The sequence below is a fragment of the Loxodonta africana genome, chromosome 2 (assembly GCF_030014295.1).
Source record: "Loxodonta africana isolate mLoxAfr1 chromosome 2, mLoxAfr1.hap2, whole genome shotgun sequence".
Taxonomy (NCBI): Eukaryota; Metazoa; Chordata; class Mammalia; order Proboscidea; family Elephantidae; genus Loxodonta; species Loxodonta africana.
The window spans coordinates 189,433,097-189,451,127 of NC_087343.1; positions in this window are offsets into that span (position 1 = coordinate 189,433,097).

Below are 18,031 nucleotides of genomic sequence, written 5' to 3' on the forward strand. Positions count from 1 at the left end.
ATTTGGAGTTTGGGGGAATTTTGATACAAGGTGTATTGAAACCAGAGATGATAAGATTGGTTTTAAAGGATGTTGACTTTGTGTGTGTGGTGAAAATACACAACAAAAATACTGGCCAATTAAACAGTTTCTACATGTACAGTTCATGACATTGATTACACTCTTCACGTTGTAAAACCCCATCACTACCTTCTTCCTAGTTTTTCTACCACCATTAACATAAACTCAATGTCCCCCAAGCAAAGACTCTTCCTTTCCCCCACCTGGGCACCCCAGGATGTTGACTTTTAATGCTAATTATTTTATTAAGGCATTTTCAAGTTACTTTATATAATAATTTTTAAAGATAGAAAGTAGATTGCTGTGTGATTTTTGGTGTGCAATTTTTTAAAACACCTCGGATAGTAGGTTTTCTCAAATGGAAACAAATCGGAATATGTACAAGTATCAAAAGACAACATGGACAGAGACAAATACTCTAGTGCAAAGATGAAATATTTCAATCATATTTTCATTGGCTCTTCTCTTTAAATTCTTGTTTTTGTCTCTTCTATCACTTTTCCAAACATTTTTTCTTTTGAGAAACATTCACCATCAGTGATGCACAATAAAACAACCCATCATTTAAAAAAAGTTTAAACCGTAATAATACCTATTTTGTCTATAGCTCCTGAGATAAATTATGCAGTGTCACATTTAATATTTGAGAAAGAGAAAGAAAGAAGTTTCAGGACATCTTCATATAGACTTGGAAGAAATTTGGTCAGAAGGCTATTGGAAATTAGAATATTCAAATTATAATTTGCCAATAAGGAAGTAGTTTAAATAATTGAAAATGAGGAATGAGCTGCAAGAAGTTGCTCTTTGGTGGCCGTTTTGTCTCAATTGCCACAAGCAAGAAGGAGGTTTTAAAAATAGATCACCAGGGCAGAGCAAGTGTCTCTGACAGGCACTTGGAGGCAGGATTCTAGAAATTCCACTCATTTAACAAATTGCACCATTAAAAGTCATAATAGGTCTAAAAGCCATTCTTAAAAGAACTTACTAAGTAATTTGACCTACATAATCATCTTGTTAAATTCATTTGATATCACAAGACAGTTAGTGAAATATGCGTAGTACATTATATTAAAAAGTACCCTTCAATTGGTATCTGATGTGCGCTTTGCAATAGCAGCTATTAGTTGTCTATAAAACTCCTAGACATGATTGGATTGGATTTTATTACTGTTATATCATTTTACTTTGTAACATATAGGGGTAGAGATTACAGGTCTGCTATTGCTTACTAGGAAATATTTAACACAGGATGTTTTATTTATTAGCATAAAGAGACACAGTGGATTGTTGGGTGATTAAAGTGATGATATGGCTGCCCTTCTTGTCAAAAACATAGCTCTAATTCAATAGCAAGGCGACAGTCAGTCTCTGGGTTGATCTATGCCTAAGCAAACTGGCTCTGAAAGCAAGACATTGCCTACTGAAAAGGATCTTTGTAAATTTCTGTAGTTGTACGTTATCAAAAACAAACAGCAACACAAGCCTGTGGAGTGACTTCTCAATTGTAAGTTTATTTTTTGTCAGCCAGGAGCCCTTGCATTTTATCTTTTGCATTCCTAAAATACCAAATCAATAACGGAGAATGATATTTAATGTTACTAATCTCTGTGGGAAACACAATATTTTTTATTAGAAGTAAATTGAAAAGAGAATTCAATAAGCAAGCAAAGGAAGAAAGGAACTTGCATTTATTGAATGCCTGCTGCGTGCCAGGCACTGTGTTAAATGTTTCACAAATACAATCAGGCTAGTCTCACTTCATCTTATATATAAAACTGCAGGTGGATGAAAAAATACATTTATTTTTTTAATTTTTGAATTGCACATGTATTTACTATTTTGCCCTTTGTTTTCCTTTGGTTTGTGATATTTAAGCCCTACAAGTAATTTGTATCATCAGAACTGCTTCATACGTGCTGGGGGGGGCAGGGTTGCTAATATCACCTGTCAATGAGCATGTTTACTGCAATTACAGTGTCCATATTTTATCTATTCATAACTCTTAAAAGAAAATATTTGACCAGAATTTTATTCTGTAAATACATAGTTAGGCATAAAATATGTCCTTCCTAAAATACCTGCTCTTTGCTAGTATTCTGAGTTTAAAGAATTTTCATAGGATCCTAAACCACGGCACATAAATGCAAAAATTGTTCTTTAATATTTGTTATTTATATTCTTTTCATTTCGGGACAAATTTGGTGTTATTTCAAGGTAAAATATTACAGATTATGATTCATTTTAAGTTAAAAGCCAAGCTATGGTATAGGCCTTTTCTCCATTATTTTAATGTTATAAGCCGAAATCAGATCCTGTATACCCTAAACCTTTATTGTGCTCTAGGATCAGTTTAGCTCCACAGCGCCCTCTGCTGTTATTCTAAAGTTTATCGCTCTATTTTATCGGGAAAGCAGAAGTCAGCAAGGAGGGTCAGCACAGGTCTGGGTCAGGACCTCAGCTTTTAGGGTTCAGAACTTGAATATAGACAGTAAATCCAGACCTGAGCAGATCCCAGGGACCGATATACACTTGCTGAACTCCCAGGAGTTCTCTTTCCAACCCAGTCATTTACCTTGAGCTCCTGGGCTCCTACCTCTGGCCTCATCAACGATACTAATAGCCATTTCACATTTAGCATTTCCGGAACAGGCCTCTTGATTTCGTTACTCCAGCCCAAACCTGATTTACCCCCTAGTCTTCTCATCTCTATTAATGGACCACCATTCATTCAGTGGCTCAGCTCCAAAATCTAGGAACTATGTGTGAATTCTTTCTTCCTCTCACCTGGCCTATGGGTGGCCCTTCCTAAATATCTGCTGGATGAATCGAATAAGAAGGAAGGACAAGAAGCAGAATGCCAGTATGTCAATTTACCATGAAAGATAATGGAGTGGATTCTCCATCAATGCGTTATTTTCAGGTAGGTAACACTATATGAAGGAGCCATGGTGACGTAGTAGTGAAGCACTCAGCTGCTAACCAAAAGGTAAGTGGTTCGAACCCACCCGCAGATCCTTGGGAGAAAGTTGTGGCAGTCTGCTTCCATGAAGATTATAGCCTTGGAAACCCCACGGGGCACTACTGTTCTGTCTCATGAAGTCATATGAGTCAGAATTGACTCAATACAATGGGTTTTGTGGTTTATTCATTTTGGTTTAATGCTACACAGGGAGTCCTTGGGTTGGTGCAAACAGTTAACACTCTCAGTCGCTAACTGAAAAGTTGGAGGTTTGAGTCTACTCAGAGGCACCTCAGAAGAAAGGCCTGGCAATCTGATTCCAAAAAGCCAGCCATTAAAAACCCTAGGGTGCACAGTTCTATTCTGACACATGTAGGGGCAGACATGAATAGAAATCAACTTGACAGCAACTAGTAACACTACACTGAGAGGCCAACTCCAGCTCTCCCCTTTTCCTGGGCTCCCCTTAACTAGCAGGATGTGGACCACCCCTTCTGACTCCCATGGCCTACATCAGGCAGGGGAGGGAAGGAAGGACCCACTTCCAAGTTTCTATGTGATAACAAATTATGGATAACATTGGGAAGACTAAGAATTCCAGAACACTTAATTGTGCTCATGTGGAACCTGTACATAGAACAAGAGGTAGTTGGTCAACAGAACAAGGGGATACTGAGTGGTTTAAAGTCAGGAAAGGTGTGTGCCAGGGTTGTATCCTTTCACCATACTTATTCAACCTGTATGCTGAGTGAATACTCCAAGAAGTTGGACAATATTAAGAACATGGTGTCAGGATTGGAGGAAGATTCATTAACAACCTGTGATGTGAAGATGACACAACCTTGCTAGCTGAAAGTGAAGAGGACTTGAAGCACTTACTGATGAAGATCAAAGACTACAGCCTTCAGTACGGACTATACCTTAACATAAAGAAAACAAAGAGCCTCACAACTTGTGAAGCATCTCATAACATGGATGAATCTGCAGGGCATTAAGCTAAGTGAAATAAGTCAATCACAAAAAGGCAAATATTGTATGAGACCACTACTGTAAAAACTTATGAAAAGGTTTACACACAAAAAGGAACAATCTTTGATGGTTACGAGGAGGTGAAGGGTGGGGATGGAAAAACACTAAATAGACAATAGGTAAGTGGTAACTTTGGTTACCACTGGGGAAGCCAGCACAATTTTTACAAGGCAAGGTCATAGAAGCTCCATAGACACATCCAAACTCCCTGAGGGGACAAATTGCTGGTCTGAGGGCTGTGGGGACCATGGTCTCGGGGAACATCTAGCTCAATTGGCATGACATAGTTCATAAAGAAAATGTTCTACATTCTACTTTGGTGAATAGCGTCTGGAGTCTTAAAAGCCTGTGAGGGACCATCTAAGATACAACACTGGTCTCACCCCGTCGGGACCAAGGAAGAATGAAGAAAGCTAAAGATACAAAGGAAAGATTAGTCCAAAGGACTAATAGACCACATCTACCAAGGCCTCCACCAGACTGAGTCCAGTACAACTAGATGGTGCCTGGCTACCACCACTGACTGCTCTGACAGGGATCACGATAGAGGGTCCCAGGCAAAGCTGGAGGAAAATGTAGAACAAAATTCAAACTCACAAAAAAAGACCAGACTTACTGGTCTGACAGAGACTGGAAAAACCCCAAGAGTACAGCCCACAGAAACCCTTTTATCTCAGTAATGAAGTCACTCCCGAGGTTCACCCTTCAGCCAAAGTTTAGACAGGCCCATTAAATAAAGCAAGGCTAAAGGAGCCCAAGGGCAAGGACTGGAAGGCCAGAGGGAACAGGAAAGCTGGTAAAAGGGACCCCAAGGCCAAGAAGGGAGAGTGTTGACATGTCGTGGGGTTGTTAACCAATATCATAAAACAAAATGTGTACTAACTGTTTAACGAGAAACTAGTTTGTTCTGTAAACCATCATCTAAAGTACAAAAAAAAAAAAAATCTTCACAACTAGACCAATAAGCAACATCCTTATGAACAAAGAAGATTGAAGCTGTCAAGGATTTCACTTTACTTGGATCCACAGTCAATGCCCATGGAATCAGCAGTCAAGAAATCAAATGACTTACTGGATTGGGCAAATCTGCTGCAAAAGACCTCACTAAAGTGTTGAAAAGCAAAGATGTCACTTGGAGAATTAAGGCGCACCTGACCCAAGCCATGATGTTTTCAATAGCCTCATATGTATGGGAAAGTTGGGCAACAAATAAGGGAGACTGAAGAAGAATTGATACCTTTTGAATTACACTGTTGGCAAAGAATTTTGAATATACCATAGACTGTCACAGAATGTACAAGTCTGTCTGGAAGGAGTACAGCCAGAGTGCTCCGTGGAAGTGAGGATGACCAGACTTTGTCTCATATACTTTGGACATGTTATCAGGAGGGACCAGTCCCTGGAGAAGGACATCATGCTTGTTAAGATAAAGAGGGTCAGCGAAAAAGAGGAAAACCTTCAATGAGATGAATTGACACAGTGGCTGCAACAATGGACTCAAACAAAGCAACAATTGTGAAGATGAGGCAGGAGCAAGTAGTGTTTCGTTCTGTTGTACATGAGGTTGCTGTGTGTCAGAGCCTACTTGATGGCACCTAACAACCAAGTTATAATCACATTCCATGCATCACTGGCTGAAACTATGCACTGGTTAGAGTTCCTTGGATTGGAACTGAATTGCCATTAACCCCTTCAATTTGCACTTATGGGCCGTTTTGTGACGTACTTCACCTCTTCAGATGGCTCATCTGTGCCATCATGTGGAGTCTCACTAGTGTCCCTCACTGAGAGTAACATTTTTGTTCCGAGAGACAGTGTATTGACCACTAAGTCCTGCTATTCCACTTTTAGAGAATCTAAGATTGATCAACCTTTCACTTAGTAATGATTAAACATCCCTTGATGATCATGACCTGGATCTATTATTTCATTAACCAAAAAACCAAACCCGTTGCTGTTGAGTCAGTTCCGACTCATAACAACCCAACAGGGCTGAACAGAACTGCCCCTTAGAGTTTCCCAGTGGCGGCTGGTGGATTTGAACTGTTGACCTGTTGGTTAGCAGCCGAGCTCTTAGTCACTGTGCCAGAAGAGCTCCATTACTTCATCAGGGATCAAAAATGATAATTTTTCTAATTCTACCAATTGTTCTGAATTTATTAGGTATAATTGTTTTACAGAGAACTTTTGCTCATCAACCATTTGGGTACTTTGAAATAAGAAGAAGCCACTGATTCATAGCAATGTGGATGAATCTCAAAACTCTATGTTGAGTGAAAGAAGCCAGATACAAAAAAATACATACTGTATGAGTTCATTTATATGAAGTTCAAGGACACAGGCAAAGCAGATACATGGTGACAGAAGTGAGAGCAGTGGTTGCCCCTCGGGGCCGGTGTTGACTGGGAGGAGCCTGGAGTTTTGTACCTTGAGCTGGGAGCTTGGACGTAACCTAAACCAGTTCCTGCTGAGTTGATTCTGACCCCTGGGGGCCCCATGTGTTTCAGAGTAGAACTGTGTTCCATAGGGTTTGCAATGGTTGTGATCTTTTGGAAGTAGGTCTTCAAGTCTTTCTTCTGAGACAACTCTGGGTGGATTTGAACTGTCAGCCTTATGGTAACTGACAGAGCACTTAACTGTTTGCACCACCCAGGGACAACATTTCATGAATGTACACTTATATAAACATTAATCAAGCTGTACAGATAAGATTTAAAAAAAAAAACCATAAACCCATTGCCCCAAGTCGATCCAGTAGAACTGCCCCATAGGGTTTCCAAGGCTGTAGTCTTTACAGAAGCAGACTGCCACGTCTTTCTCCTAAGGACCTGCTGGTGGCATCGAACCACTGACCTTTTGGTTAGCAGCTGAGTGCTTAACCACTGTGTCACCAGGGCTCCTTACAGGTAAGATTAGTGTACTTTTATTGCCTATTATTCTCCAATTCGAGTTGCCAGATTTAGCAAATTAGAATACAGGATACCCAGTGAAATTTGAATTTCGTATAAACAACAAATAATTTTTTTTTAGTATAAATGTGTTCTAAATATGCACAGCCAGAGTGCTCCTTAGAAGCGAGGATGGCAAGACTTCCTCTCACGTACTTAAGACATGTTATCAGGAACAACGTCATAATAAATGGAGAAAATATTGAAGTCATCAAGGATTTCATTTTACTTGGATCCACAATCTACATCCATGGAAGCAGCAGTCAAGAAATCAAATGATGTATTGCATTGGACAAATCTGCTGCAAAAGACCTCTTTAAAGCATTAAAAAGCAAAGATGTTGCTTTGAAGACTAAGATGCCCCTGACCCAAGCCATGGTATTTTCAATCACTCATATGTATGTGAAAGCTGGACAATGAATAAGGAAAATTGAAGAAGAATTGACACCTTTGAATTGTGGTGTTGGTGAAGAATATTGTTTATACCATGGGCTGCCAGAAGAATGAACAAATCTGTCTTGGAAGAAGTGTGGCCAGAATGCTCCTTAGAAGCAAGGATGGGGAAACTTTGTCTCACGTACTTTGGACATGTTATCAGGAGGGGTCAGTCCCTGGAGAAGGACATCATGCTTGGTAAAGTAGGGGGCAACAAAAGAGAAGAAGACCCTCAACAAGATGGATTGACACAGTGGCTGCAACAATGGGCTCAAGCATAACAACGATTGTGAGAATGGCACAGGATCGGGCAGTATTTTGTTCTGTTGCACATAGGGTCGCTGTGATTTGGAACCAACCTGATGGCACCTAACAACAAACAAATATGCAGGGTCAGAGTTAGGGTGAGCTGGAGCAGTAAAGTCTGGAAGGGCACAGCTAGAGAATCAGAGAAATGTCACCAACCAGGAACCACGAAGGCTCTATGGTCTATGGAAAGCTGTTGTCTTTGGGTCTGCTGGTTGGCCTGAAGTTGCTGAAGGTCAGCAGGGCTGGAAGGTGGGAATAAAAACTGAATATGAAACAGGGGAGGCTGAAGATAGACTGAAACCCGTGAAGACATATTGGAAGCCCACATTGTTTTTCAGCTTCTTGCCCTTTACCACAGAGCTGCTCATGCACCTAGCACAGGATGCAGGAAAACTGAAGGAGAAGATCTAGGGAGGAGGAGACAGCCGATCAGGGACAACAGTAACCAGCTGCAGCAGCACCTGGGCTCTGATCTGACCTTCAGGGCCTAATGGCTGCTAGTTCACTCATCTTCCAAATCTCATACAAATTTTTCTCATGGCCAGCCTTAACCTGGAACCCTACAGGAAGGGGAATACCAGGTAAGAGAGTTCCAGTTTAGCCAGGTTGACACAATACAAAATCACCACAGTTCAGCCTGCCTCTATTAACCACACTTACCTTCCAAATAAAGGCAATAGCAAAATCATGCTTGGCTAACGTGTTGCAGCTATCCCTCATACAATAAAAAGCATGCTAACCGTCTCCCAAAAAGAGGATACAAAATCCCATACATGACTGTAGCCATCTTGTAGATTATTTCTAGCCAAGTCATTCTCGTTCTTTTATATCCTGTAATTTAAATACTGAGTTATTGCGTTGTTGTAGTTTTTCATTAAGTTTTATCGCAGGACAAGGGAGTACTAAGATGTACCCCGGGGCATCGCCTGTATTCCAGACATATTCTTCTTTGCCCCCATCCCGTATTAGTAACCCAATTTCCCTTCAATACAATCAACCATCCTAGCCAGTGCAGAAATACTCATTTTGCCCGAGGAGTCCACAGTGGCCTTGCAACCGTCTCAATTTCTAGCTGAGAACCTTTGCTATGTGCTTTGGTGGAAGCTGTCCTTCCTTGGGAGCTAAGGCCTCTAGACCAGCAGAGCCCAAAAAGGGAATAGGAAGCAAAACATTTGCTAATGGTCACCAGGGGTGGAAGTAAGAGTGGTTCATCTCATGGTTACCAGTATCGTTTTCACTCCTTGATTTCTGCGAACATGGCTATACATTAGGGATTGATTTAGAGCATATACTGTGTCCTTTAAAAAAAAATTGTTGTTGAGAGTACATACAGCAAAACATATACCAATTCAACAATTTTTACACATGCATTTCAGTGACGTTGATTATTCCTCAAGTTGTACAATGATTTTTGTCCTCCTTTTCCGAATTGTTCCTCCTTCATTAACATAAACTCACTCCCCCTAAGCTTCCTGTCTGAGCTTTTGTGTTCTCTTGTCAATTTGATCCCATATAGATAGTTCTTCAAAAAAGCACGATGCTCAAGGCAGACATTCTTTACTAATTAAGCTAAGCTACTAAAAAAAAAAATTTTTTTTTTTTTTTTTTTTTTTTTACTGTTTGCTTTGAAGAAGACTTCAGGGGATATTTTTGGTTTAAGGGTTAAAGACTATCTCAGGGCAACAGTTTCAGGGTTCATTCAGCCTCAATGGCTTCAGAAAGTCTGGATTCCATGAGACTTTGTAATTCTGTTCTGCACCCCCACTCTTCTTTGGATCAGGATTCTTCCATAGAATCTCTGATCAAAATGCTCAGTAATGGTAGCTGGGCACCATCCAGTTCTTCTGGTCTCATGGCAAAGGAGGCATTATTCATGGATGCAATTGGGCACGCATTCTATTTCTTCCTCCTATTCCTGACCCTCTCTCTTCCTCTGCTGCTCTAGGTGAATAGAGACCAATTGTTGTACCTCGAATGACCACCTGAAAGCTTTTAAGACCCCAGGCGCTACACAACGAACTAGGAGGTAGAAGAGAAGCACGAAAAATGGTATTAGGCCAATTACCTGAGATGGCCCCTGAAACCATTACCCTAAACCAAGAAACCAAGTCCCATGAGGTATTTGGTTGCACATAAGCAGCCTCTGCAACTGCTCTCTCTCTCTTTATTTATTTGTAAAAATATATATCACACCCATTAAAACCCATTGCCATCAAGTTGATTCCGACTCATAGCGACACTATAGGACAGAGAATAACCACCCCATACGGTTTCCAAGGAGCTCCTGGTGGATTCAAACTGCTGACCTTTTGGTTAGCAGCCTAGCTTGTAACCACTACCCCACCAGGGTTTCCATGTATCACACAGCATTTGATAATTCAACTTTTACTGGTATACAATTTATTGACAATTACATTAATCGGCTGTACAACCATTACCCTTAATGAATGTGAATTTTCCATCACCATAAACCAAAACTCAGTGTTCCATAAGCAAACCTTCCCCCCACTTCCACCCCCGGTAACCACTAATAAATTTCCATCTCTATACATTTGCTCGTTCTTGGCTTGTTATGTAACTGAGCTTGTACAGAAGTACTTGTCCTTTTGTGACTGACTTATTTCACTCAGCATAATGTCTTCAGGCTCTATCCATGTTGTAGCACGTATCAGGACTTCATTTATCTTTCTAGCTGGGTAGTATTCCATCATATGTATGTACCATATTTTGTTTATCCATTCATCCATTGATAGGCAGTTAGGTTGCTTCCCGTATATACTGCATATTCTAAAAGACATTACCTCCAGTAATGCCGGTATTGCTCTCTGGCTTACTATTTTCATAGGTTGAGGTAGTTATGGTGGATTCTACTTGTACTTTCCTATCATAATAACCCTCACTTCACAGATCAGAGAATCAATATGATGATTCTGCCAGATGCGGAATATATCTATTCCAGTTGAGCCTTCTGAAGAAAGAAAATTATAGGCTCCGGTTAGCCAACTTCCAATTCAGGACATGACATGAGTCAGAAGGCCTCCATGGTGGTACTTACAGATACCTGCATCCAGAGGTAAACCATGCTGAAAACGAGGCCCAGGCATTTAAAGTAACAGAACTACAAGAAGGCCATCCTGAATCGTAGCCTCAGAAAGTCTCCTATGCAAAAGTCAGGACTACGAGAACTGAAGTGGTCTCATATCTGGGTAGAACTTGACTGACCACATTGAAACTCCAGATTCCTCTGAACCTGCAGGCCTAGCTGAATATAGCACCTTCTCCTTGCCTGAAGAATATATGTGTTTCAACCAAGGTAGATGCCTTTTGAGATGATACTTGCCCTCCTCAGGGTCTCTCCCCATATCTCCTACGGGCTATTAGACCAAAGACTAGAGCATGTCACAGCATGGCCTGTCTGGGGAAATAGAGGGCCTGCTAGGGTAGAAAAGGAATTATTCACCAAAGAAACCGCTGGATGTGGAAATAGGAAAAATATTCACTGAGTGTGAATCTTAAGGGATGAGGGGCAAATATAAGGTTGTATAAGGAAGAGTTTGCTGAAATGGAGATATCCTTCCATGGCTCAGGATGTGGCACTCTAGTAGGGGTCTTGGAGCCAGTCCTAACACATAGCTGGGAAAGCTCCTAGAATTTGGGGGAAAAAAATGATGGCTCGTATGATATGAAGTAAATATCTTAGAAATGTGTTTGGGCAGAGTGCTGAAGAAGACGTAAAAAAGCTCATTATGTAAGACCACTTGAGAACCCACCAGATGATCAGGCGAGAGAGTCCAGAGGTTCTCCTTTCATTAAATGATACGAATGTAAGAGGGCATTGTCATCATTAAGAAGCTTAGTATTCGCTATCCTCTGAGTCTAGGTGTAATACTTCACTGCCAAAGGCAAGGTCAGTGGGTAGCATAATGGGCAGCAAGGCTGGAATAGTCTCCAGGAGGCCTTGACTCAAAGGGATGGGTTAAGATGGCTAATAGAACACAGTGTTTTATTAAGAGAGAGATGAACAGCTAGGAACCCTGGTGGCACAGTGGTTAAGAGCTTGGCTGCTAGCCAAAAGTCTACAGTTTGAATCCACCAGCCACTCCTTGAAAAACCTATTGGGCAGTTGTACTCTGTCCTATAGTCATTATGAGTTGGAACTGACAGAAACCCATCAAGTTGGTGAAGTATTTGAGGAATCAGTTGGTATAGGGTATGTAGGGAGAAGATCTCTGAGGTCAAGGACAAGTTATTGCACCTGGAAAATTCTACCACTAAGAAAGAGGCACAAGCTTGATACGCCTCTTTGGGTTTTGGAGGCAGCACATTCTACAACAGGAAATACTGTTCTGACCTATATATATCAGGTGACTTGGAAGGAGGCCATTTCTTGAGTGGGGTTCAGAGCCATAGAGGCTGCAGTTTAACTGGGCCTGCCACTTGGACCATATGACTCAAGAGATCTATTGTGTTGGAGAGATGTTTGGTAAAGACACAATGTAAAGTTTCTGTTAAGCCCTATAGGAGAGCCACAGAGCGTTATTATGTCCTGGTAGAATCTGAGTTTCTAACTACAGGAATCAAGTGACTGTCAAACCCACTAAGTTGTAAGATAGAGTAGGCACAATGGCACTCCACTGTACAATGGAAGTGGTACATCCAGGACTGGGCTCAAGCAGGTCCAAAGGGCACAAATAAATTTTATGAACAGGTGGCCCAGATCCCCATGTCACCTACCTCTTTTGCAGCAATGTCTCTTCCTCAGCTTATACCTATGGCCTCATGAGAAGTTCTTAACTATTAGCTGTCTGAAAGTAAAAATTCTGGTCATGATTCATAGATAGGCCAGCTCAATATGTTGGTGCAAGCTGAAAAGATCCGTGTTGCATAACAGCCCCATTCAGAGTTGGCCCTGAAAGGCAGTGAAGAGTGAAGATCTTCCCGGTGGGCAGATCTTCAGGTGGTTCCCCTAGCCATCCACTTTGTGTGGAGAATAAACTGGTCTTGTATAAGGAAATACACAAACTCATGTGCAGTAGTAAATGGCTAGGCTGTCTGGCCAGGGACCAGAAAAAATAAGATTGAAAGATCAGAGATAACAGGAGTTGATCAAGGGAAAAAGCATGCAGATGGCTGTATGGAATGGACATAAAATGGGCAGACCTTTGAATCACACATATGCCCATCAGAGAGCAACCACTACAGAAGAGGTACTAAACAACTATGAACACGATGACTCATTCAGATGTCAGTGAGCTTCTGTAGCTACCCCAGTGCTCATATAGTGGCTCATGAATGGAGTAATCATAGTGGCAGAGATAAATATCAATAGTATGGGCTTACTCTCACCATGTCTGGTATAGCTAATGTCATTGCTAAATGCTGGACTTGTCAGCACCAGTAACCAATTGTGAGGCCCTCTATATGCTACCATTCCTAGGAGAGAATGATCAGATACTTGGTGTCAATTTGGTAATATTGGGCCCATTCCACTCTGGCTCAGCTGCTAACCGAAAGGCTGGTGGTTTGAATCCACCAGCCGCTCCGTGAAAGCCGTATGGGGAAGTTCTACCCTGCCCTATAGGATCACTATGAATCAGAAACAACTTGAAGACAATGGCTTTTCCATTCTGGAAAGGGCAGTAACTCATCCTTCCAAAGTCTCACAAAATGTCCCATTTACTGACATGGGACCCCCACATAACATCTTCTTGGACCAAGGGGTCCACTTTATGGTTTTAGAGGAATATCAGTGTGGACACAACTATTGAATCTACTGGTCTTAGCATATAAAAATCACCAAAAGATTCCAGACTGATAGAACATTGGTGTGGTCTCCAAAGATACAGCTAAGTTTGGAGGTGACCCCTGCAGGGTTGGGTGCTCTTTCAAGATGTGGTATATACCAACTGCCATTATATGGTGCTATTTTCCCATTGGAGAGAAGACATGGGTTCGGGAACCAAGGAATGGTGGTAGGAGTGGCTATTCGACATGCCCAGTAACCTTCCTGGGGACTCATGCTTCCCCTTTCTTCAACTTCAGGTTTAGTGCAGGTAGAAGTCCTGACCCATGGTAGGAGAGTGAGGTAAGTGGAGATACCTCCATTAGAGGACCGTAAACACACACTCCACAGCCCTTAACCAATCACTAAAGGATGTAGAGGTATAAATAGCTCCTTTGTTCCTCATCAGGGCAATGTAAGTTCCATTCACACTGTAAAGAGCTCCCTAAAATTATGAATGCTACCTGGTCACTTTGGCCTTCTCATGCCAGAGGGCCAGCAGATAAAGAAAGGAGTTATCATATTGTCAGGAGTAATTTACCTTTCTCATCCCATGAGGAGGTTAAATTGCTTCAGCACAATGTAGGATGAGAGGAGGAGCATGTCCGGAACTCAGAAGATCCACTGGAACAACTCTTGATGGTTCCATGCCTGGTTTTAAATGTGAGTGGACAATTCAGGAACCATGGCCTGACAAGCACACGGTAACCAGAAACTTAAGTCACTTGGGGTAAAAGTCTAGATCGTCCCATCAGGCAAGCAACTCAGAACAACAGAAGTGCTAGCTGAGTTGAGGGAGATTCTGTGTGGTAAGGGGAAGAGATGATAAATACCAACTATAGACTCAGGATCAACTAGCAGGTACTATAGCTCATCCTGCTCTCTCTCCACATAAGTTTCTTTTGTCTAAAAATTGTGGTGAGCCATTAACCTAAAGAATCACTGGAGTGAACCTAATGGGAGACATAATAGTAGTGCAAGGGGTGGACTCTAACACATGCTGTCAGTATTCTCCCCATATCCTCTCTGTTTCCTTTACTGTTTTGGGACACACAGCTCCTCATATGCTTTTGCTTACAACAGCCAATATCTGGGTCTGTGTGTCAACGCAATGCCCTCAGACTGCTGGAACCATTGTGCCTTTACACTTCCCCCCTCCCACACGCACTTCACAGCCCTTAACCAATCACTAAAATGTGTAGCGGTATAAGTACCCCAGCTCCCTTGCTCCTCATCAGGACAGTGTAAGTCCTGTTGACAATGTTAAGAGCTCTCCTGTGAAAGTGAGCCGAAGTTACCCTCCATCCACTTTGTTTGCTACCACATCTTTGCTTGGCCTCTTTCTCTTCCATCCCACTTCCCTATGCCCTGTTATGAATTGTCTTCCCCAAAATATGCATTGTAAATCCTAACCCTTATACTCATGGATGTAATTACATTTGGGAATAGGGTTTTCTTTGTTATGTTACTGAGGCCAAAATAGCCTCGGATGTGTCTTACGCCAATCACTTTTGAGATATAAAAAGACCGGATTAGGCACAGAAGCAAGCAAACACAAATGGGGGAAAGACTGATGCTGCATGGACACCACCAAGGAAAGGAGGAAAAGAAGGTGAAAGAGACAAGGATTTTCCCCTAAAACGGACAGAGCCTTTCCCTAGAGCTAGTGCCCTAAATTTGGACTCCTAGCCTCTGAAACTGTAAGGAAATAAATTTATCTGTTAAAGCCATCCACTTGCGTGTCTGTTGTAGCCACACTAACAAATTAAGACACACCCCTACCTGCTTTTCCTCAGAGAACTTCCTTCACAAATCCTTGTCTCAGAGTTGGCTCCCAGAACCCAACCTATGACGTTAGGTGGCTGGAATAGGGCTGCGTGAGCTGCTCTGCAATGTTTTCCGCCCTTGTTATATATACTGATTTCTTGTAGCTCTCAAATTTTACTGACCCAATCCTTATTAAGTAATAAGGATTTCAATAATTCCTAATAAAAATTTAAAGATAAATAGTGTCTTAGTTATCTAGTTCTGCTATAACAGAAATACCACAAGTGGGTGGCGTTAACAAACAGAAATGTCTTTTCTCTCAGTTTAGGAGGCTCTAAGTCTGAATTCAGGGTGCCTAGGGAAGGCTTTCTCTCTCTGTCAGCTCTGGAGAAAGTCCTTGTCTCTTCAGCTTCTGCTACCTGGCTCCTTGGAGATCTCCAGTGTGGCTTGGCATCTCTCTCTCCCTCCCTTTGCTGCTTGATCTGTTCCTTTTATATCTTATCAGAGATTGATTTAAGACACACACTAATCCTGCCTCATTAACATAACAAAGACAACCCAGTCCCAAATGCGATTAAAGCCATGAAGGCATACAGGTTAGCATTTACAACACATATTTTAAGGGACACAATTCAATCCCTAACAAATAGTTTCTAAATGTGCTACAGGGGTCCCTGGGTGGCACAAGAGTTGAAACGCTTGACTACTAGCTGAAAGGTTGGTGGTTCGAACCTACCCAGAGGTACCTTGGAAGACAGGCCTGGCAATCTGCTTCTGAAAGGTCACAGCCTTGAAAACCCTGTGGAGAAGTTCTGCTCTACACACACAGGGTCACCAAGAGTCATAATCAACTCTATGGCAACTAACAACAACAAGCATTCCACAATTCTACCTCCCACCAATTCTACTTATACCTCTACTGCACGAGAAGAGAATAATCTATGTAAAGAGGCAATACTCCTGAGAAGGGGTTAGCCTACGGATGACACCAATTGATTCTTCTAATTACTGTTGTATGACATGCCAGGAAAACCCAGAAAAAAATCAGACTTAGAAAATGGAGGATTCAAATAGCTGGAGCTGTCCTAGTATAACCTTAATGCAGAAGCATTAATATTTCCTGGTTTTCATTCATTCATTGGGAATGTGGATTAGGGGTGGATGTAAAAATAAAACTAGTTCCCGAGGCAGCGGAGCCAAGATGGCAGACTAGGCAGACGCTACCTCGGATCCCTCTTACAACAAAGACACGGAAAAACAAGTGAATCGATCACATACATAACAATCTACGAACCCTGAATAACAAACACAGATTTAGAGACGGAGAACGAACTAATACGGGGAAACAGCGATTGTTTCCAGAGCCTGGAGCCAGCGTACCAGTCAGGTACGGCACAAGCACAGAGAGCTGCTCCACCCCCGTGAACTAACCCCGGGAGGGAGACCAGCCGGTTCCACGGGCGGCGTGGGACGCAGCCGGTAGGAGAAGTCCCCGGGAGGCAGTGACTGGTCTTGGAGCAGGAAGAGCAGCGTCCCAGCCGGGGAACCGTCTCGCCGGGATTTGGACTGGACGCAGGTACGGCATAAACACGGAGAGCTGCTCCACCCCCCTGAACTAACCCCGGGAAGGGGCCCAGCCGGGTCGCGCGGGCGGCGTGGGACGCAGCCAATAGGAGAAGTCCCCGGGAGGCAGTGACTGGTATTGGAGCGGGGAGAACAGCGTCCCAGCCGGGACACTCGGTCACGGCACAAGCACAGGGAGCTGCTCCACCCATCCCAACTAACCCCGGGAGGGGGCCCACCTGGTTCGCGGGTGCGGCACGGCCACGCGGCTGGAGGGACGAGAAGTCCCCAGGAGGCAGCGACTGATTTTGGAGTCGAGAGTGCACCGTCCCAGTAGGGGAGCCTTGACGCTGGGCGTGGGGCTGGAAGCGGAGGATCTGACCATGACTCCAGCGGGCCAGACCCCCCGGGCAATCTCCACACAGCCAGCATACATAGGCGACGCGCCCGCGGGAATCTCAGATATAATAGTCATTCCAAGCAAGACAAGCAACTCTGGCTATATTCTGAGGTGCTACTCTCCTAACTCTCTGTTCCCTCCCCCACCCTCCCCAGGCGGCTTCATTAACATCTGAATAGCCTGAGCCAGAGGGAGAACTCTGATAGGGATCTGACTGCATTTTTTTTTTAGCAGATTTTCTGGAAAAACTAGTTTCCCAGTGATGGCTCGGAGACAACAATCCATATCAAACCACTTAAAGAAGCAGACCGGGACAGCTTCTCCAATCCCCCAAACAAAAGAATCAAAACCTTTCCCAAATGAAGATACAATCTTGGAATTATCAGATACAGAATATAAAAAACTAATTTACAGAATGCTTAATGATACCACAAATGAAATTAGGATAACTGCAGAAAAAGCCAAGGAACACACTGATAAAACTGTTGAAGAACTCAAAAAGATTATTCAAGAACATAGTGGAAAAATTAATAAGTTGCAAGAATCCATAGACAACATGTAGAAATCCAAAAGATTAACAATAAAATAACAGAATTAGACAACGCACTAGGAAGTCAGAGGAGCAGACTCGAGCAATTAGAATGCAGACTGGGACATCTGGAGGACCAGGGAATTAACACCAACATAGCTGAAAAAAAATCAGATAAAAGAATTAAAAAAAATGAAGAAACCCTAAGAATTATGTGGGACTCTATCAAGAAGGATAACCTGCGGGTGAT